Genomic DNA, 22,402 nt, shown 5'->3' on the forward strand with positions numbered 1-22,402 from the left:
GCTACCAGACTTACTGCCACAGCTGCTACGCAGGGAGCTGATTGAGATGATGGCTCCATCAGCCCATAGGAAACAGAGTGACTAGCCATGGATTTGGGAACATGAGAGAAGCAGGCAGGAACACTGTTAATTCACAACATGGGACAACTTTTTTTGCAAGTGGCTGAAACAAGCTGTCAAGCTGGAGCCAGTTTTGCTTCTCAGCAAGCACAACCAGCTGAAGAGCATGTGGGGGGCAAGGTGCAATTCTTCAATGGGGAGCTTTTGCTCTCCTGAATGGGTGTCAGCAGGTGCTACTGGAGGCAGAGCAGTTCTGAGGAAGGATCCTCTGCTCACCTGCTGCACCTCCTCTTCCATTTAGGATTTGGCAAGAAGGTGCTGAGGTGCTGTTATTATGAAAATGGTTTCAGTGTCTTACAACAGGTCTTCCCTGCAACCCTGGCCATCACTTGCAGATCCAGTGCAGCAGCTTGCTGGGTCTGCACACCAACAGCCAGCTCACTTGGTCTGTTCTGCACTCACAGCCCTCCTCTAGACAGGGTCACAGAGCTCATTTTACCTGTCAGAGTGAGCAGGCTCCCCATAGAATATTTGCTGGCACTTTCATTAGTCTAATTCTAAATATCCCAAGAAGATGCCTTTCTACCATTTCCCTCAGGAGACTGCCATACCTAGTAATAAATCTCTCTGACAAAAGGTTTTCCCCAATACCCATCCTAACTTCCTTCTCTCTTAATTATATTCCACTACGCTAGTTGTATGTCCTTGTGTCACTTTGCAAGGAAACCAAAGTAATTTCTGTAACTAATGCACCCCAGAGCTCACCAAGCTCCTTGGCAAGAGCTCCTGCTGACTTCAATGTACCTTCAGCTTTCAGAAAAAGCTCTGCCTTCCCCCTTGTTGCAAGCTTATAGCCATGGAGCTGGCACAGTGTGGCACAGCAAGGCTTGCTTAGTGTTGGCACCCAGCCTTTTCACTGCTGCTATTGTCCTCTTTCTTCCTGGGACCACCAAAGACTTCAGTGAGGGTCTATAAATGGAAAATAAGATGTATGAACCCAGGATATTTTTCAGGCTTTTGCAGGGCTGCAGTGGTGCCAGTAACCTGTGGGATTGAGGGTCGAGGTTCCAGAGGGATGGTTGGTATCTACGTCCTGGGAGCAGCAACCTGGCTCTACCACCCACAGGCCTGGCAGCCACAGCTGTGTCCCTGCATGACAATATCCCTGCCTGGCATTACAACTAGTAGCAACACTGCAGTATTTGTTGCTACTAAGTCATATGTAGTAAAGCATTTCCCTTCGTTTCCTTCCCTGTATGATGGTGAGTTATGGTTCTCAGGAGCAGGTAACAGGGGAAACTAAATAGTGCCTTGAGTTCTGCCCAAACGTGAACAAATACTTCATCAGGGATTTATGAGAAAAAGAAACATTTAATGAAGTAAGCTGTTGTTTGAAGTTGACATTATGTGGTCCTTATGCCTCCACTTGAACTAGGAACTTTTCCTTCAGGTAGCCTCACCTGAAGAAACAAAACTATCAGTAGTTGCCAATAACTCATATTTGAGCACTCATCTTGAGTCATTGTCTGCCGTCAGACAGGATCTGAGCCTGCTGCTGTCTGCTCTCCAAGGAGTGCCCTGCACACGTGACTGGTTGGAATGGGTTGCTCTGAACTCCTCCTGCTGAAGCAATAACACTTAAATGTTTCTGGGACTAGAAAGGAGGAAAAGAAAGTCACTATAACCATCTTAGGCATAGCAAAAGCTCAGAGTGAATGTTTAATCGGTGGGACACACAGTGGTGGCAAGTCTAGTTTATTTGTGGCTGAGCAGCTGATTGAGGTAATCCAGGGGTCCCAGGAGCACAGGGAGTAGAGGAGAAGCGAGGAGACCCTCCAGGAGCCGGCAGCTCTCATGAGGGGCACAGTCTTGCTGGAAGGCGGAGCTGCAGCAACCATGGGGGATTTAAATGTTCCCCAGGGAGAGCGAGCAACCAGGAGCACAGCGAACAGGGCATGGCGTGCCAATTGGCACAGGCAGGGCAAGCAGGGGAGACGGGCAGGGAACAATCCCACAGCCCATGAGAGATGCAAGTTGGAGAAGTGCTCCTGCCTCAAGCTAACAAGATGGTGGGCACTCGCCTGAGGGCTAAAGCCAATGCTCAGATGGACAACACCCCAGTGAAGGTCGATGCATCCACCCAGACAGAGCCAGTTAGCATGGATGCTTTGGTCCAGGTGGAGTGCAGGGAGTGTTTAGCATGTTGAGAGACCTATGCTTCTGAGGTAAGTATGTGTCATAGGTGCCCTCAAGTTCAAGAACTGCAGTGCCTGGTGAAAGAGCTGCAGGAAACCTTTAGCAGACTGTAGTATTAGAGGGGCAGAGGTGGGTATCGACAGAGGCTTCCACAGTCAGGTACAGGCCTCTAGTGAATTCGGTATGCCTTGGACCCTGGTAACAAAAAAAGTCTTCATAACCCCCCTTCCACAGTGCTAATTACAAATAAGTATGAGGCACTGGCGATGGGGGGGACATAGACAAGCAAGCTCCAGAAGGGGAAATCCCAGCAAACAATTCACCATCAGCTGCTCCACCAGCAACAGATAATGGGTCCCGTAAAAAGAAGTGATGGGTAGCTTATTGTGGGTGACTCATTGCCAAGAGGCACCAAGAGACCCATCTGTTGACTGGATAAGGAGTCACAAGGGGTGTGCTGCCTGCTGGGAGCCAAGATCTGTGATGTGGCTGAGAGAGTGCCACAGCTCATCTGGGATGCAGGCTACTATCCCCTACTCCTCTTCCATGGGGGGATGAATGATGTAATGAGACACAATATCTCCAGAATTAAAAAGGACATCAAAACCTTTGGGGAGCAAGTGAAGGGTAGGGAGGCACAGGTTATTTTCTCTTCCATCCTGTTCACCAGAGGTAAAGGGGAAGTCATCAATGCAAAAATCAGTCAAGTTAACTTGAGTCAAGTTAACTTAAGCTGGTGTCAGCGGGAAGGTCTTGGATTTTATGACAACAGGTCCTTCTTTCATGACTATAACTTGATAGGACAGGACGGAATTCATCTCTCCCATAAGGGCACTGGAATATTTGGGAATAGGCTAGCCAACTTGTTCAAGAGGCCTTAAACTAAAGGACTTAGGGGTTGGGGGAGAAGTAACATAGAACAAGCCATCCTGTCTAGCAGAGAAACAGAGCAGGGAAGGGAACGCAATGATAAATGCCCTTCATCTGCACAATGTGCTGAGATGTAGAAGGCTGACCACCCTGAGGGAGAGCTAAACCAGGGAGGATCCTCCTGCATCTGTCCAGGGAAACCTGTGTGTTTGAGTAAGCCACTGTGTTGCCTCTACACCGACATATGCAGGAATAAGCAGGGAATAAGCAGGAGGAACTGGATATGTGGGTGCAGGTGCAGGGCTACGATCTCACTGAGGTCATAGAAACCTGGTGGGACAGCTCACATGACTGGAAACATGGGCTAAAGGCAAGAAGATGGAGTTGCTGTCTATGTGAGGGAACAATTAATGTGCATTGAGCTCTGCCTGGGTGAGGATAAGGGGCGGGTTGAGTGCTTGTGGGTGAAGATTAAGGGGCAGGGTAAGGTAGGTGATACTGCTGTAGGAGTTTGCTACAGGCCACCTGATCAGGAGGAGGAAGTGGATGAGGCCTTCAACAGACAACTGAGAGCTGTCTCACAGTCGCAATCTCTAGTCCTCATGGGGAACTTCAACCTCTCTGATATTTGCTGGCAAAGCCACTCAGCCAAGCACACACAGTCCAGGAGGTTCCTACAGACTGTTGATGACAACTTCCTGTCGCAAGTGATTGAAGAACCAACAAGGAGGGGTGTGCTGCTGGACCTGGTGCTAACAAATAAGGAGGGTCTAGTTGGGGATGTGAAGGTTGGAGGCAACCTTGGATGCAACGACCATGAGATGGGAGAGTTCAAGATCCTGAGTGGAAGAGGCAGAACACAAAGCAGGACCGTGACTCTGGATTTCAGGTAAGCTGACTTTGGCCTCTTCAAAGACCTGCTTGGAGGGATCTCATGAGATAAGATCCTAGATGGTAGAAGTTCCCAAGAGAGCTGGTTGATCTTCAAGTGCCACTTCCTCCAAGCCCAGGATCAGTGTGTCCTGACATGTGGGAAAGCAGGAAAAGGAGGCAGGAGGCCTCCATGGATGAGCAAGGATCTGCAGTCTTGACAGCCAAGGCCGGCCCTCAGGAAGCCCAGTCCGGCAAGGATAGTAGGGTGGCCTGGACAGCAGAGGACTTGCCCTGAGTGAATGAGGAACAGTTTAAAGACTTGTTGGCCAAGCTTAACACTCGTAAGTCAATGAGACCTGATGGGATGCATCCTGGAGTGCTGAGGGAGCTGACTGATGTGATTGCTAAGCCTCTCTCCATCATTTTTGAACAATCATGGAGGACAGGCGATGTGCCTGAGGACTGGAGAAAGGCCAATGTCACGCCAGTCTTCAAAAAGGGCAGGAAGGACGACCCAGGAAACTACAGGCCGGTCAGCCTCACCTCTATCCTTGGAAAGGTGATAGAACAACTCATCCTGAATGTTATCACTGAACATATGAAGGAAAAGGTGGTTATCGGGGGAGTCAACATGGATTTATCAGGGGGAGATCCTGTTTGACCAACCTGATAGGCCTCTATGAGGGCAAAACTGGCTGTCTAGATGAGGGGAGAGCAGCAGATGGCATCTACCTTGACTTCAGCAAGGCTTTTGATAGTCTCCCACAACATCCTGGCTGATTCCCCAGAAGGCTGTGCTGCCATTCAGCTGGATCTTGACTGGCTTGAGAGTTGGGTAGAGAGAAATCTCATGAGGTTCAACAAGAGCAACTGCAGAGTTCTGCATCTGGGGAGGAACAACCCCATGCACCAGTACAGGCTGGGGATTGACCTGATGGAGAGCAGCTCTGCAGAGAGAGACCTGGGAGTGCTGGTTGATAATAAACTGAACATTAGTCAGCAATGTGCCCTCGTGGCCAAGAAGGCCAGTGGCATCCTGGGATGCATCAAGAAGAGTGTGTCAAGGGAGGTTCTGCTCCCTCTCTCCTCTGCCCTGTTGAGGCCTCATCTGGAATCCTGTGTCCAGTTCTGACCTCCCCAGCTGAAGAGGGACAGGGACTCGGTGGTCCAGCACAGGGCCACCAAGATGATCAGGGCACGGGAGCATCTTCCTTATGAGGAAAGGCTGAGGGAACTGAAGCTGTTTAGTCTAGAGAAGAGGAGACTGGGGGGCGATCTCACTAATATTTATAAGTATGTAAATGGTGAATGTCAGGAGGCTAGGACATCCCTTTTTGTTTTGATCTAGCAACTGGACAAGGGATAATGGGGTGAAACTGGAACTCAAAAAGTTCCATTTAAACATAAAGAAAAAACTATTTTACTGTGAGGGTGACGGAGCCCTGGCACAGGCTGCCCAGGGAGGTTGCGGAGTCTCCTTCCTTGTAGGTCTTCAAGACCTGCCTGCACACATTCCTCTGCCACCTGACCTAGGTAGACCTGCTTCTGGAAGGGAGTTTGGACTAGATGATCTCTAAAGGTCCCTTCCAATCACTGCCATTCTACGAGTCTATGAAAATCTGTGTTCCTGTTTATAATCAGCTGAATTTGAGTGTTCTGTCTTTGAACCAGATTGATAGAGGCTTCCTTGTGAAGTATTCAAAGCCTGGCGAAAAGAGTTTTATTGGACATTGTTCTCAATTTCTTTGTGCCTCAGTGGCCCTATCAGGGGTCTCCCTGCAGAGGACACTGGCCTGGGTCGCCTCTGCTTATAGACATCTTCAGCTTTTTATGCTGCCTGAGGGCCCATTCAGATGCCCAGTTCAAGGTGGTAGAGCTGACAGAGCAGACAGGCACTGAAATCTGGATGTTGCAGTGTTCAAAGTTAGGATGTTAACTGTCCTTTGCCTTTGTGCTTCTGCTTATTACTGTGCAAAATAAGGTAACACATTTTGTTAATCTCAGAAGAGACACAGTTCTATAATGGGACATTACTTCTGTGCATTGCATTTCTTTGTCTGTGATAAGATATGGTTTCTAATGTCTCCTATTTTTTGAGTTGGTAGTTGTCCAGAGCATTTCTTCATCTTGCCAGCTAGTGATTAATTGGCTGTACTAAAAGGTTCAACACTTTTCTGTACGTTTACCAGAGGAGGCAGAGGAATGTGTGCTCTATAAAGAGTAAAAGCATGCCCTAAGTGGGTTTAAAAATGGGTCATCACTTGGTCATTTTAGAATCCATGTGCTTAAAACATATCAGGAAAGGTGCCCTACGTTTTGATACTTTTTCTTTTTTTAAACTTAATGATGAGTGGGAATCTCAGTGGGAACTTCAGAGACTTCTGTTTGTCTTCAGGTAAACAGAGTACAGACAGTTCAAACTCAGACCTCCTTGTGCTACCTCAGTAATGTCAGCTTCCATAAAGAATGTGATTTTGTCTCTTGCTGCAGGGATTTCCATCACGATGATACAATTTTTACCTCCTGACAGTTCAGGGGGAAAAAAATATTAAAAGACCTAGGCCTGGGCAGAGCCTTGTCAGCTGTAGTCTCTGTTACAGCACTTATGCTGACTGAGATGTCCTTCAGCATGCTGAGCCTTGTATTAAGGCTTTGGAGGGCTAATGTTCCACTTTGCAGGTAGGAGACTCGAGAACACTTTCAGCAAAGCTTGGAGTGGCATCCAGCTCTCTGACTCACGGAACTACTTGCTACATAGCCTTTTAAAAGGAATTCCCAAATTAGGACCTTCTACAATCCATGTTGTCACCCTTCAGAACTTTGTGAAGCAGTTTGACATTGTTCCTCCTTCTGTGTTACCATCTGATTTGTTAGCCCTAAGGTTGGAAATTCATACTCTTGCAACCAGACATCAATGGTTCATGTCTTGCAGATGACCCAAGCATGGGTGTGTTTCAGCTGGCCACGATACTTGTAACCACTAGACCACAATCTGCTCCTAGAGCCAAGAACAGCAAGAAGATTCCTGATGTTCAATTTTCAACAAAACTGTCTCAGTTGCAAGACATTTGGGATTGTTGGCAGTGTTAGTAAACTGACAGGGATTCTAGGAGTGGGCAGGCAGAATTGGAAATTGAAAGGCAGGACAAAAAAGAAAAAGGAATTTTTTAAAAGCATTTTCTACTCTTGTTTTTTAGTGTAGGTTTTGTTTGGGGTTTGGGGGTTTTTGTTTTTTAGTGACACACAGTTTTTACATTTGTGGTAGGTTGTAGTGTTGCCAAACCTAATATATCTTATCCTTCATCAAATTCTTGGTCCAAAGTTTTCATGCTTATTCAGTCCTTGATCTGTCTTTTGGATCTGACTTCTAAGGATACCAACAGGTAGCAGATGTGATGGGTTTTTTATTTTTTGTTTTCTTGTGGACATCTCGTGAAAGAATTGCACTAAAATAACAAAACAGCAACAACTTTTGGGGGCTACCAAACAGTCTCCAGACAGTCACTACTTTTGGCCATTGCCAGCCTAATTTGATTCAAACAGGGAACTGATAAAGAAATGCTGTCAAGCCCAGGCAAGTTATGTTTTTGCTTCTCTGTCTGAATCATTTCTTGACTGCTTGTTGAATGCTTGAGAGCAAGCTGGGTGCCTTCCAAAACAAAGCTAAGATAGCCTCCTTATCCCAGAGAGGTTACAGTGCAAACAGAGGCTACCCAGCATGTAACAGCAATCATCCACACATACAGCAAGCAACGGAGGTAGTTGATCATTTGGGTTATGCAGGCAGGACCTAAAGACAGATATGAGGCCATATTAGTTGTTTGTCTGTGTTATTGGCCTGTCAGAGTTTCCCAGTGCATAGCCCTGATGCCCTTGGGTGAGGGGAGGTGAATCCTGGAGGATGGGCTGCCTGGCCCCAGGGCCAGCTCAGTGGCTTCGCTGACTGCCATCCCTTCCCGCCTGCCCTCCCTCAGGGCTGTGGGGCAGAAGAGAGTGTACAGGTCCTTTGCACAGACTGCCTGTCCCAATAGCAAGGGGCACAGATTTTTTCATTCTCTTAAACCCGAGTTGAATCAAGGCTGCCTTGGACACTTGGCACAATGGGGAGGAAAATGGGAGTGCTTTATATCTGGGGCAGGAGGGACACAGCGCAGGACAGGTCACTCAGCCAAGACATGTCCAACCAGTTGCACTACACACATACTTAATGTCTTAAACTGAACTTAGTAAAAGGATTTGCATGGATATCCCACATGATCCAAGTGATGAAGGCTTAGCTACCAAGCTTTTCAACAGGAAAGGAGGCTTCTGGATCAGAAATTATAATGTTTCAGCATACATAAATTATGGGTTCATCTCACTACATACTGACAGTTATAAACAGCCCTTTCTTGGCCCTAGGTCAGATGTATGGCTTTGACTGTAATTACATTCTTTGTAGATAAATTATGTTTGGTTTAGGTACCAGAGTTTTGTAATGGACCTGGCCTTTGCATTGCTGTTTGTGTCTTGTGTTCCCTTTTTCTGCCATGACTGCCACCTCCTGCTGCCAACAGCATCTGGGTGCTTAGGACAAGGGAAATTCAGCATGGGTCACCAGCAAGGGGAGAGGAGCTCAATAAAGAATAAGGCTTGAGTTTTGAGCAGAACTCTCCCTGGCATGGTAGTGTGAGGTGAAGGGGGTTTCTCCCTGCCTGCCTGCTGGAGGAGAAAGCCGTGTTCTTCATCACTCTTGTTACTCCCTTGTCCCGCATTCAGGTTTTCTGCTTGTTTTTCATTGTGCCCTTCATGTGTTTTCCATCTCTCCAGAAATCACTGGCTTTGTTTAAAATAGGCTTGGAGTGGCTGCCAAGACTTTATCCAGAGAGACGGAGAAAAACATACGGACGCCAAGTTGCTATAGAGTTATCAAAAGCTTTCACTCCCCATCAAGATCTCGGAATATACCAGAAACCTGGTCTTCTTAGGAAGAGCTCTGCATAGTCACTATAGCTCTTCCCGCAAGAGCCACCAAAGCATTTCTGCCCAAGAGAGTACTTCCCAGCTCTCAGGGGAGCCTCCTGAGATCTGCTTGTAAGTGCCCTCACAAGTCTCTTACACACTGGGATTTTGGTCTTTCCTTGCATTGCATTGACTATATAGAGAAAAATCACAAAGTTAGAGGAAAATGGCTTAAGACTGTTTGACTCAGAAACGTTTAAAGGTACCATGCTTACACAGAAACAGATTTAATCAGAGCACAGCTTTGTGTGGTTTGTAGCCAAGGGTTCACCTTGCAGGTCTCTGCTGGGTACATTTGGCTTCTCTTTATGCTTTACCACCTTTTTTTAACCCATCCCTAAAGGAATTTCTACCTTTGTCTCCAAAAGGAGATGCTATTGCTAAGTAACTCCCAGTTGAGAGCTTAGCATCTCCTTTTTTCTTCAACAGTTCAGGTCAGCAAGATGTAAGTACAAGTAAAACTGAAAACAGAATCAGGTCCTTCATCATCAGAGAAAAAGATACTAAAGTGGAGATAAAAAATTAATGTCCTTTTGCTTTTAGGTTTGATGTACCTCTGCCTTTTGGACCTATTTCCTAGTATTTTTTTTATCAGAAAAGCTTACTTGAAAATACTCAAGATGGCTGGTGCGGAGAGACTTTCCTATCAAAAGCACCTCTTTCTGACAGAAAAACACAAGCCCACAGCAGGCTTGACGAGCATTGCTCCTCCGACCAGGAGTGAAAACACAACAGCTGAAAGCCAGCAGCTCTGAAGTTTCAGGTGCTAGAACAAGCTGTGATGCACATCTGAAAGACAGCAAGAGGAAAAGGGTGTTCCTTGCATGCTTTGATTTCAGAGGGGCAGCAAAGTCTGGTTTTGACTGGGGCACTCTGCAGTCTCTCACCACTTGCTTTCTCACCTCATAGTGCAGCACCAGGAAGGGAAAGTTGCCTTGTCTGAAGGAAATGTGTGGTGGATGCCAGACTTTTGTAATGTTTAAGGGGGGATGGGGGGATGCAATTTCAAATGAAGTGTAAAATTACAATCTCCTGTTTCTTCTCCTATTGCTCATCTCCCTGCTCCCCTCAAAGGGTGTCCGCCTGTTCTCTCAGCTCTCTCACAGATGATCTTGGTGTGGTGCAGCTGATTTTGTTATGTTCCTCCTCTTACCTTTCCTAGGAAAATAACATCATCTTGCCACTATTTTTCCCTGCATGATGAAAAAAAAATGATACATGCAAAGTCTTTTTCTGCAAGTGCTATCTGTAGGTAAGATTAGTGAGCACAGTGCAGGTCTCCTATGGGGCCTGAGGGAGCTGGATTCCAAAGTCCTTCCCAGCTCTGCCACCAGCAGGGGCACAACATTTTCAGGGAGTGGGAGTGTCCCCGACTACACCTCCCACTTGTGTGTATCTTTACTGTGATTAAGTCTGCAATTATGGTAAGCACATGGAGAACTCAAGGAACAAAGTACAAACGTTTTGTTTTGAAAGTCTGGGCAATAACATCTTGATGACTCACTTTATCTCCGTAAATAATTACATGGGGGGGGGGGGGGGGGGGCGGGGGAAAATTACTTATTTCTTCATAGTATTGTGAAGATTCAGAATACTTTGGAAAGTGTTTTTCGGAAAATTGCTGCTCCTTGTACCATTATAAATGAAATCTTTGGTCATTCACCTCATTCATGGTGTTAACGCTCCATAAGAAAGGAGTGCTACTTTCATTGCTTTTTTGTTTTACTAATACTGTTGAGTTTTTTTCTACCACTTGCTGCATAAGCAGGGAATGGTCAGGTAGCCTCAAAAAATCTCAAGCCACAAAACACCTTTGTATGTAACCTGGCTCACTGAATACCTCATTCACTCTACTAAGTGATAATTGGTTCTCCCAGAAAGTTGGGCATCTGTTGCCATAAGTGCTGATTAGACATGCAACTAACTTTTTCTCACCCACCCCCCACCTTATATTGGGGAGGAGGAAGGAGATAAAGGGAGGTAAAGAGACAGAATAACACAAAAAAACCCTCTGGTGCTGTGAAAATCAGAGCAAGGTGTAAGAGACAAGAGATGCAGCACCTGTGTAACCAGCAAAAACAAAGCACAACTTAAGCCTTTGCACGGCAAACAAATGTGTAAAAGGCATCAGACTAGGATGCTGTTTCTTTCATTCTTTTTTAACAGCTCTGAAAATGAAGTGAATAAACAGTTTCCAAACCTAACAGGTAAGTTTACAGCAAGCAGAAACGTGAGAATAAAGAGGGTGGTAAAGCAATATTAAGAAATAAGATTACAGCCTGGAAATTGGGCTCAGTGCAAAAGCTTTTTTTCTGTCTCTTCTTTTTTTTTTTTAACGTTACTGTAACTATAAGCAAGAAACGTGCCAGAGGAAATGAGAATTTAAGAAAATATAGACAGCTTGGCAGGGTCACAAAATGAAAGCTTGAAGGAAAGAAAATTTAGGGAACAGAAGGAAATATTAGTTGGAGAAATGATAGAAGCACAGAAACATCAACTTTACAAAGATAAAATTTTCACCCAACTTTTAAACATCAAAGTTCTTCACTGCACGAAAATGGCAAGTTTTGTCAGATTAATCTGGGGGTGAGAAACAATGTGTGTGCTTGTTTTTTAACCTGTTGTGAGAAACAAATGCAAACACAAAGGCAGAGAAAGAGGAAACCAATTCCAGCAATGTAATAGTTAAGGTGTTGGAATAGTTACCAGACACTGTTTCTGTAGGAATGATGAAGCTGAGATTTAGAAGAGTTGAAAGAATTGTGATTCCAAATGGCCAAATACACATTAGTGCCCCCACCTTGACACATATAAACCACAGCTGCCTGGACAGCATAATTCCCTTTTGGCTTGAAACTGTATATGTTATTTAGAAGGCTCTTTGAGAATAGAAGTAGCCCAGTGAGAGATTCATAGAGAAGCCAGGGATCTAAAGCTGACCCAGCAAATACCTGTTTCTCACTGCCTGTGCAAGAAAACTGAGGCAGTTGGATCCTCAGTAAAGGTAGCTGGAAATACAGAAAAAATAACCCCTGATCCTTTCCTCTAGGAAGATAAAAAAGCACTAGCAGGTGCTCAGAGGCTGCTGTGAAAGGCCTAGTGTTGATTCCCTACCAGCACGAAGCTTGCGCTGCCATGTTGGCCTTTGTTTGGTTGTCAGGAAGGATTGGTATCTAGCTCCTCCTCATACTGTAATATGTAATTTTTAGCCTCTCCAATACATGAAGTCACCAAACCTTCTGACCTGTTTATTCAGTGCTTCCAGAGGTCGTTCATTTCCAAACATTATCATGTTACAGGTATTTGGAGTCCCCAGTTCAACCCTTTATAGTTGTTCCTTATTATTCTGTTTTGGTCTGTGAATGCTGAAGCAGCAGTATTTTCCTCAGTTGCACCCTCTGCCTTTGTCACCTGCAACACCCCAGTCCTTGTGCAAGAGCTGCTTCAGTGATTCATTCAGGCAGGCGGTGCTGGGCCCACAGCCCCTCAGCCTACCTGTGCATCTGCAGACGAGGTGCTGGCTATGCACATGGCACCCGTGAAAGTCACCAGATGCATCACGACAGAGGTAGAGCTGTCAAATTCACAAGGCCAAAGATGGGAAGGGCAGCCTGCCTGTGGTTGTCCCTCATGAAATTTCAGCCAAGGTTCTTATGGCACATACTCAGGAGAGAAAAAGATAATGGGAAGAGCTTGGTGGCATGGCGGGACTTTAGGGTTGCTTTGTACTTGTTCCCACGGTGTACCAGCTTCCCATCATTGAAGTGAAAGGCTGAGCAGCCTTTCTGTTTCACGAATACGTGGAGAACAGCTTGTTTAGGCAGAGTCTGCCAGAACTAGCAGCCTCGCCATAGCAATGTGAGATTCAGCCTAGGATGGAAAACTGGCCAGAGAAAACTAAATATTTGAGCAGCTAATCTGTGCTACATTATCAGTACCTGAGCTAGGTAATTAAAGTCAGCTCATGCATGGCTATGAGTCTTTGGTTGTGCCTTTAGGTTGCAGTGTAGGCATACCTCTGGTGGCTGAGAACACTTGCTTCACGCATCCCTTTGTAATTATTTCATGTCCTAAATGCATTTTATGGTGAGACTTGGGAATATTTAGTCAGACATATATATCCCTTTGGATATGACAGAGAGCACTTCGTGATGCAAATCACTGCTATCCATGCTTTGTGGGGTTGGACTAATAACCTCTAGAGGTCACTTCCAATTCCCACCATTCTGTGATGTTGTGCTACAAGATGCTGCACTGTGCTGGGACAGGCAGCTCACTGCTTCCCAGAAGAAAGCAACCACAAAAGCACTGTGCACACAGTTTGTCCCTTTCTTTTGCCCTTCAGCCTTCCAAATGCTTGCTTCAGTCACCTCACAACTGCAGACTTGTGAGTAAATTTCTCAAGGTTTGCTCCAGTCAGTCCTGTTGGTTGAAAATTTGGGAAAGCTGTCTATACCACATGGCTCACTGAAATGCAGGAGAGATCCCAAAGTGTTTAACAATTCATCCCATCTAATTTAAGGAATACCACTGGAATACTTAAATTGGTGCTTTAGCACTTTGGTTTAGTTCCTATCACTGAGGGCAAATCACCTAACCCCTACAATCCCTTACCTGTTGCCGCTACCGGCAACATCACCAGGCCACCCGCACGGATCACTCAGGTCACCGACCGCTGAGGGGACAAGATCACTGCATACACAGTATGGATGATGCTTTACTCCAGTTTATTGCTTGCGCCATGCGCTTATATCTGCTAACACAAGCACCTTTCACTCCACCCCATGCCCACCTCTTCTATACCCTCCACCTCTTGCGTTACAGCCTGAGACCTTCCAGGCACCTACACTTACCCACTCCCCGGTGCTGCTTCTCCAGCCTGAAACACCACCTTCATCTTGTGCAAAGAGACTGGGGACCTGGAGGCAGCTGTCTTTGTCCCACTGGGAATTCCCCTGCATGAGCAGGGTGGGTGGAGGAAGAGGTCTTGTTTCCATGGAGTGTCTGGGATATGGGCAAATCCCTCTATTCACTGGCCTTGACTGTTTCATGTCCCTGCCAGGTGTGACCTAATGCACAATGGTGTATGTTCTCTTGAAACAGCCATTCTTACAGCTGGAAACTGTCAGTTTGCTTAGGCCAAAGCTAGGAGAAGTAAGTCACTGCTTCACAGGGGGCCAGGGAAGCCTCTGACTGCAGAGGGAAGGCTCAGAGGTGCTGCTGGTGGAAGGAACAAAGAGGAGCCTGGGCCTGGCCTGTGCAGGAAGGTTAGGAAAATGAGTCAGGAAGAGAGAAACATGCTCTGTGATTCACAGAACAAGCTGTGAACAGCTGGAAGGGTCCTGGACCCCTCATTCTTCCTGAGTCCAGCTTGGAGCTTGTTCTGCATAGCCAAGGTAGGGAAAAGCCACTGATACTTACTACCCTCTCCAAGGACTACATCTTGTGCTATCAAAGGGAAGGATTACTTGTTAGAGTCTCAGGGAAAGTCTGTCTGTTATGTGCTCTACTCAGTGCGTGCCCCGTGAAGATATAAACCGTTCCCTGACACAAGCCTGGAGCTTTGGGGCAGGGTGTGCTGTAGATGCCATGAGTCTCTCAAGAGGTGGACTCATCCTTGGAGCTTCATGCAGCTTTTCTGCCTGTCAGAGGGCAGAGATGGAAAACTGAAGGCACCATGCTGTATCCTGCTTAAATCACAGGATCCATAAATTTACTGGATTGTGGACCAATACAGCCACCAGTCTTGCTTCTGGTCTTACTGTAGTGTCAGTGTATGCCAGGCATGCCTTGGTCAAGAGGAGGAGACAGTCCTCTGTGCTCTTTTGCAAAGAGCTTGATGGATGCTTTGGAAATGCCAGTCCTGGTGGGAACATGAGGGATGCCCCATGCTGTCTGACTAAACTGGTCTAGCAATATGCCCAGAGTTTGGTATTGTGTCTGCAGATCTGTGGCCAGTGTGTTCATCTCAGGAGGGACATGGTGACTCCTCTGCCTTCAGTGCAGTGGTGGTAGGCCACTTTCACCACTCTGATGCTGGTCCAGCCCTACACTAGGCCGTGTAAGCACTGCATCTATTCTTTAGATGCAGTATTGTAATTTATCAGTGGGATTCACTGCCATATCACTGCGCCCAAGAGTGAGTAAACAAAGCTGGATGGTTCTGTGCAAGAACATTGCATTTTCTGGAAAATAGGAGATGCTGGCTGCTGGCAGAGAAACAATACTAGAATAAACAGGCTGTGTGTAGGTATGACATTTCAGGTTCATGAGTGAACAGGCCGCCATGGCAACAAATGGCTATTGCCCACTGCACTGCCAAACATTTTTCCTGAAGTGAGAACAAAATACTGTTGCCTGTATCACCAAACTCGGAGGTAATAAAGATCAGCTGGTCACATGAAAAGCTACCCTTGCTTTTCCCCACCTATCTGCAGCAAACAGCCTGGACTACTTGCAAGGAAGGACAGCAGTCCCCTCTGCTCCCCTCCATGGCAGCCCAGTGCTCTCCAGGTGTCCTCTACTCCTAACACTGGGCTGCCCTCACCAGTGGGTAGAGTTAAGCTCAGCCGTGTGTAATCTTTAACGTGATACATGTACAAAATCTTCTTGTTACACTCAGGCTCAGTTAGCAAGTACAAGCAGTGGAGGTGACTATTAAGAGCTGCTTAGAGGACTGATTTTTCATTAAGATGAATCTGCCATCATTAAACCTAACAGAGATGTTCATGGTAATGGTGTGTTACTTATTGCCTGAATGCAATCCTTCTTTATTTTTCTTTTAAGGCACGTGAAGTTTCTTTACCTTTCTTTTTCTTTCAGTCTCGTACTATTTCTGCTTCTCCCTCTAGAATATATGATGGTGTGCCTTTTCTTCTTTCAGTGTCTGTTTTCTCTCAAGACCATTTTTTTCCTGTTGTGTTTAATTGTTTTTCTCCTGATTTATTATTCCAAGCCTGTGCTAGGCAGTCTGTTTATTTATAATTTGGATTATTTTAAAATGGATCCAGAGCTCTAGGTCAGTGTTTAAAAATTAACTAATAAAATACACAAATGAGGACCAGTGGTCAACATAAGATTACACATCCTCTAGGATTCGCATGCTACTCCAAATAAACCACTGGGGAATACCAGCCCCAGGCCCTGAAAGCATGGAAAATTCACTAATCTGAACTGAAATGGGTCAGTATGGAAGATATGTATGAGGACTCTTCTCTGATAGCACTGGGCCATTCTTCTTATGACTGAGCCAGCAAGGTATTGGTATGAGACCTTGTGAGGAGTGACAGCAGTGGTAGAGTATGGCAGGAAAGTGCTGGGCTCTGCAAGAGCTCATCCTCTGACTTCTAGGTGCTTTGTGGGAATGCAATTCAAAGGATAATAACTATAATGTGCTCCACACAACATAGGTCAGGAGACCAGAGGGTACCAAACTTGTTGGTTCTCATTGGAGAGGAGAGGAGAGGAGAGGAGAGGAGAGGGGAAGAGAGAAGAGACTTTATCAATATTTATAAATAAATAAAGTATGGGTGTTGAGAGGATGGAGTGAGTCCTATTTCTGTAGCACTCGGTAACATGACAAGAAGTAACAGGCACAAGCTGGAGCACAGTAAGTTCCACTTAAACACAAGGAAAAACTTTGCTGTAAGGGTAAGGGAACTCTGGCACAGGCTGTCCAGAGAGACTGTAGAGTCTTCTTCTCTGGAGGTTTCCAAAACCCACCTGGACACGTTCCTGTGTGACCTGATCGATGGGAACCTGCTTGAGCAGGGAGCTTGGACTGGATGACCTCTAGAGGTCCCTTCCAACCCCAGCCATTCTGTGATTCTGTGAAATGCAGTGGGTGGCAGTGTGTGCTGCTCTGCTCTGACACAAACATCACCTCCCCCACCCTGTTTTGGCATCATCCTACTGTGTGGTACCCTGACAGTTGTATCCCTCTCTTCACACTCCATTGCAAAACTCCTCCAGTAAACAAACAAGTGGTAGCCCTTGTGCGTGTCTGGAGAGGCGGTTTTGGCCTGCAGCAGAAGCCAGGCAGGAGCAGCAAGCTTCGGGAGGGAGTGGAGTGCATGAGCCTCAGCTGCTGTGATACAGCAGGGCAGGACAGGGGAGCTGAGCCAGTACCTCACCCCAAGCAAAGCCATGGTGGTGGTCAGCTGGCAGCAACTGATACCACCCCCACACATGCTCAGCAAACACGGCATCCCAGGGCCAGTGCCATCAATGCTAAGAAGTCAGTTGTCCCTGCATAAAGTGTGTGCACAGGTTGAGGGGTGGCCTGAGGAGGTGAGACCTTTGCTCACGCTTAGAGATGCCTCACTGCCAGGCCAAAAAAACAAAGCACACAGACTGCGGGCTTTGACACCCTGCTTTGGCAGGTGGGTATTGGCTGGCATGAAGCAGTGGTGTGGGGCAGCTAGCACAGCATGGCCTGCTCACCTGCCTGCAGAGGCAGGGGCACAGCCAGAAAAGGTAAGAAACCTTCTGGAGCTTCAGAAACTAAATCCACCTGCTAGTCAGTCACAGCCTGGGCTTCCAGATACCCTGCACCAGTATGAAGGATATATGGGTCCTTCATACTGGTGCAAAGTGTGAGCTAAACCTCCACCCTGGGGATTGGCCATAGGATGTCCCCGTACAGAAGTGGGCCTGGTGTGCGGAGATGCTGCTGAGGGATACAGAGACCAGCACTGCCTGCTCCAGACAGAAGGGTGTTTTAGCAGTTGCCCCAGTGAAAACAAGATCAGGCTTTTAGTGTGGTGTTAACAGCTATGTTAAAATCCTCACACTTTCCAACAAAAGAAAGGCCCTCAGAGAAACCCAAACAAACACTCACACAAGCAGCACTGGAAGTTGGCTTGAGTTACAAACACAGGAAATTAAATACAAAACCATGTTACAATAGCATTGAGGATCTGACTTAAAACAAGCCAGACAAGAGCATGCACTGTTCAGACTGGCGTTTTTCCATACCCCCACTCCCAAGGGGATTGTCTCTAAAAATACACACATGCATATAAGTCCTGTATGTTTGTATACACATGTATATGCCTGCACAATTTCTACCACATTAAGTAAACCAGCAGAATTAAAACAATAGAGTAGCCTTCCTCTGGACTAAGCTTACTGAGTTTACACATACATGCAGGTGCTTCAGCCAGGACCTCAAGTATCATATGTTATGGGTAAAAAGGTTGTTTGAGGGTTTTCTTCCTCTTTCCTAAACTGAGATCCTTGCAAAGTCAGTCTACACAACAATTTCACAACAAACGAAGATGCAACTGAGAACAGTGCAAAGGTGAGTGCAAGGACAAGAAGGCAGGAGTTCCTTAAGCAGGTTTTGTTGCTGAAGAAAACATTTAATCTTCAGCTTCAATTGCATTAGCAAAAGACCCCTTTACTCCAACAGAAATTCAGATGTAGGGTTATACCAGTACAGCAGCAGCATCTGGAAAAAAGTACTCTCCTGATGCACAGAGCTGTGCTTGGCTGTACAATTGATTTCCTTGAGTGCCCCTTTAACATCCCAGCCAGCATGCTGCCATCAGGTGACATCAGGTGCCCTCTGCAGAAGCCGCTTCCCAACTCCAATGGCAGACACACGGTGCTGGAGGCAGCAGTGGAAAAGGGAGGGTGGCCTCAGGTTAACATGTCTTGGCTTGTCCCTTTCTTTAAGCAGAGCCCTTTCCCTTTGCTACTAATCCCTATCTCCTGCCCTCAGTCCTAGGGTACTCGTTTTCCTCCTTTTATCTTCAAATGTATTTCAAATGAGATCTCGATTATGTTTTCCTTTCCTTTATTACACTTTGCTACAGTTTGTCAATACTGGCTACCAGTGTTATTTGAGGCCACGATTAAAAAAAACCAAAACAACAAAATGAAGGTCCTTCCCAAGCTCTGAACATTTATCTGAAGTTCTGCATAAGGTCACATGTCTCCTCCAGCAGAAGGTCTTGCAAAGTTAAACAAAGTCCCCTCGCTTGCTCTGTCTGAGTAAATACAGACCATATTGGAGTAAATAAACAGCCAGGCAGTGTCCCAGACAATGGGCCTTGGCGATGAATTAATAAACTCTGCCTCTCGCATTAGCAGAGTGTGACTAGAACTGGCAGGAGGCCCTGGCAGGACTCCAGAAACGATTATTACTAGACAGAGCCAAAGGAGACTTGGCACGGCGCGGAGCCCACAGCTGGAGATTAGGTAACAGAGTCAGCATGTTGGAGGAGCTGCCAGGGCGTTGGTTACCCAGCCCGAGGAGAGACAAGGTCAGGCCTCTGTTTTTCCAGCTCATATTCATGTAGGGTGTCTATCTCCAAACTCATGCTGCTCCAGTTTGTAATCCATAGATTTACCTAGCATGATCAAATTGCCATCCCAAACCAAGGCAGTCAACTAAAATGCCTGTTTGGTGAACTATAGAAGATGAGCCTGAACCATCCCTTTCCTCTCCACCACCCAGAGACTCTGGTGTCCTTGGGTGAAACAAAGCTTGGTGGTACTGCAGAGAGGACAGCTGGGCCATGCAGTGGGACAGTGCAACTTTGGGTTGAGGAAGGAAAGCCCTCTGAAAGACTTGCACTGGGGGTCAGCTAGTGGGGAGTCACTGCTAAGCCAGCCTCTTCCTGAGCTGGGTAGAACTTACTTGTCACTCAGATGCATTACTGAAGGAGATGTAAATAGGAAGTCTGCTAAAAGTTATTCCTGCATTTCCCACATCCAAAGAAATCATGCCGTGGACTGTGGTGCAACAGCCCCTGAAACCAGAAAAGCCATCATCCTAGAGCTTGGATGCCCAGAAGCTATGCTGGATAAGCACTGAGCAACCTGCTTCAGGTGAGCCTGCTTTAGCAGGAGGTTGCATTAGATGATCTCTAGAAGTTCCTTCCAACCCCAAACATTCTGTGATTCTGTGATGATTTTGTGTGGAGCAATTTTTGGGTAGCATGGATGCCCAGCTGACACAGTTGTCCTGCTTCCAAGAGCTGAGCTACTTTCTTCGCGCAGTGCTGTATTGGTTTATTTACTGATTTCTTAGATCTCTGACACAGATCTGTTCATTGGCATGCACAGGCATGCCCACATGCCCACAATAAGCTAGAAGCATGTTAGCCACATCAGGCGGGCTTGACACTTGTGCGATAGAATATAGATGGAGGGGGAAGTGATACCTATGCCCACTGTGAAGCATTTTGAGAAGTATGAATTAAAAACTCAAGCTTGTTGAGTGTCTGCTGAAGAAGGGAGACTATGCTAAACTAGTCTCTTCTTGTTCGTACATGGTGAGAACACTATGGTCTTATCTCCATCCCTGAGGACTCACACACCATTTTGATGGCCCTAACTGCAGGAACATCTCTGTTTGGAGTCCCTATCTTTTACATGTCAATGAGTGCAATCCTGGAAATGAAAAAGAGGAAGAAATCAGTGTTTCTTAGTGTCATTGCCATGAGTGAGACCACCTGGTTTTCTTCAAAAACAGCTTTATCAAATATACAGTGGTAAGTAAAGTTACCAAAATGAAGGGAATTAAGTCTTTTATTTCACACATATGCTGTACTAAATGGCAGTTCTTATCCTCATTTACTGCTGAATCCCCAACCTGTCCTGTACTGAATGCCCCTAGAGAAAAACAATAATAGTTTCCAGCTCTGAATACTGCCTTTTGTCACCAGGTTTGAAAGCCTTTCACAAAGAAGAGGAATCTCATTTTCTGTGTTTTTCCACAGGGAGAACGGGGTCACACAGGCATAGGCCGCGCCCTGCTCTGCTCAGTGCCAACCCGCAGCCACCCCACCGGCCCCAGCTCCAGCAGGGCCCAGGCAGCCCACCCGGTTCCACAGAGGCCCAAAGGATGAAATGCCATTTGTGAGGACTTGTCCTACAAACAATCCTTATCTATGCATGAAGCTGCCAAGGCTCCTGGTGTGAGTAGCTGATGGCTGGGTCAAACAGAGGAGTGTTCCAGTAATGCTGATCAGGGCTAAGGTAAAACTGACTCCATAGCTCTTTGCTCCCTCCCCAAGCTCCTTCTAGTCATCAAGCGTTTGTTTTTGGTTTTTTTTTTCCTTTCATAACAAAAAATGAAGCAAAGAATTGCTTTCCATTAGCCAAGGTGAAGATTTGGTTCTCCTTAAATCACCTTTAGCTTGGTGAGCCTGTGTACTCCTTGCTGGTGCCTCTAAACATTGCCTGGAGAGAAAACCTTTGCTGAAAGTGAAATTCAGAAGAGCTAATAAAACATTTTTCTGAAGGGTTTGAATCTCTCATTCCAAAGAAAACAAAGAGGTCGGCTGACCTTTCAACCTGACCCTTTTTTTTTTCTAAGGCATTAAGAAAAACATTCTGCAAACAATGAGTGCTGTGGTAATTGTCCCTCCCCTGTGCCCCAATTCTTGCCAAAAGCAACATTTCAATGGCTATGGGGGGTGGAGGTTGAAAGCAAATGAGTGAGCAGGAAAACACTGGCTGTCACACATCAGTGGCTAGCTACGCCCTGACCACATCCAAGGAGGTTCAAGGTGAGGGAGTCAAGCTCTCAGGCTGTTCCTCTCTGAGTTTTACAGTTGCAGGTATCTGAACTACTGCAGTCCCAGCTATGGAAATCTGTGTCGGAAGCATTCAGAAAGCCCAGTCAAAGGGTAAGAAAAAGGGTCACTCAGCAGTGAAGTATAATTTATATCAACATCTCTTCAATTGCCTGCTGAATTTCACCTTTGTGACACACGCTACATCTACTCACTCCTCACCCCATTGCAGTCGTCCTCCTCTTGCCAGTGGTGTGAAAACAATTTTGTGTTAGGAAAAAAAAGTGCTGTTTTTATCCGAGAAAAACCTTCTTATACCGTTTATCTCCATTGTGTTCCAGCACTGGGACCTGCAGTGGATCCTGCTATGACATGTTTCCAGCTGCAAAAGGAATCAAAAGATTTAGGGTTGAGTTCCCTCCCGTTTCTGGAACATGTTCCACTGTGCAATCTTTTGTAATATCTCTCTGCAATAAAAGCACTAATGCTCTCCAAGAGGCCTCCCCCTTTCACTTTCCTCATAAGAGATGATGACAATCTCCCAGCCCAATTGTTTACACATATCCTTAACTGCAGGGAGACAAATATTTAGCTACCTTTCCTGATTCTGACACTAACCTGTACGCCAGTGCTGGGTAAATCACTTAAGCGTTACTCCACCCAGACAAAATTTTCACAGAAATCCCTTCTTGCCAATACTGGAGCAGCTTCATTAGGGCTGCTGGGAGATACTTATAAACAGGGGGGCTTTCAGCTGTCTTCATTACTCTGCCACCAGAAAAGGAGACCTGCTTGTGCCTGGGCTCATCTTGCTAACTCTGGGGCAGCTGAATCTATTTTGTAGAAACACACTGGTATTGTCAAGGTCCTGCCTT

This window comes from Colius striatus, chromosome 6 (genome assembly GCF_028858725.1).
Source record: "Colius striatus isolate bColStr4 chromosome 6, bColStr4.1.hap1, whole genome shotgun sequence".
NCBI lineage: Eukaryota > Metazoa > Chordata > Aves > Coliiformes > Coliidae > Colius > Colius striatus.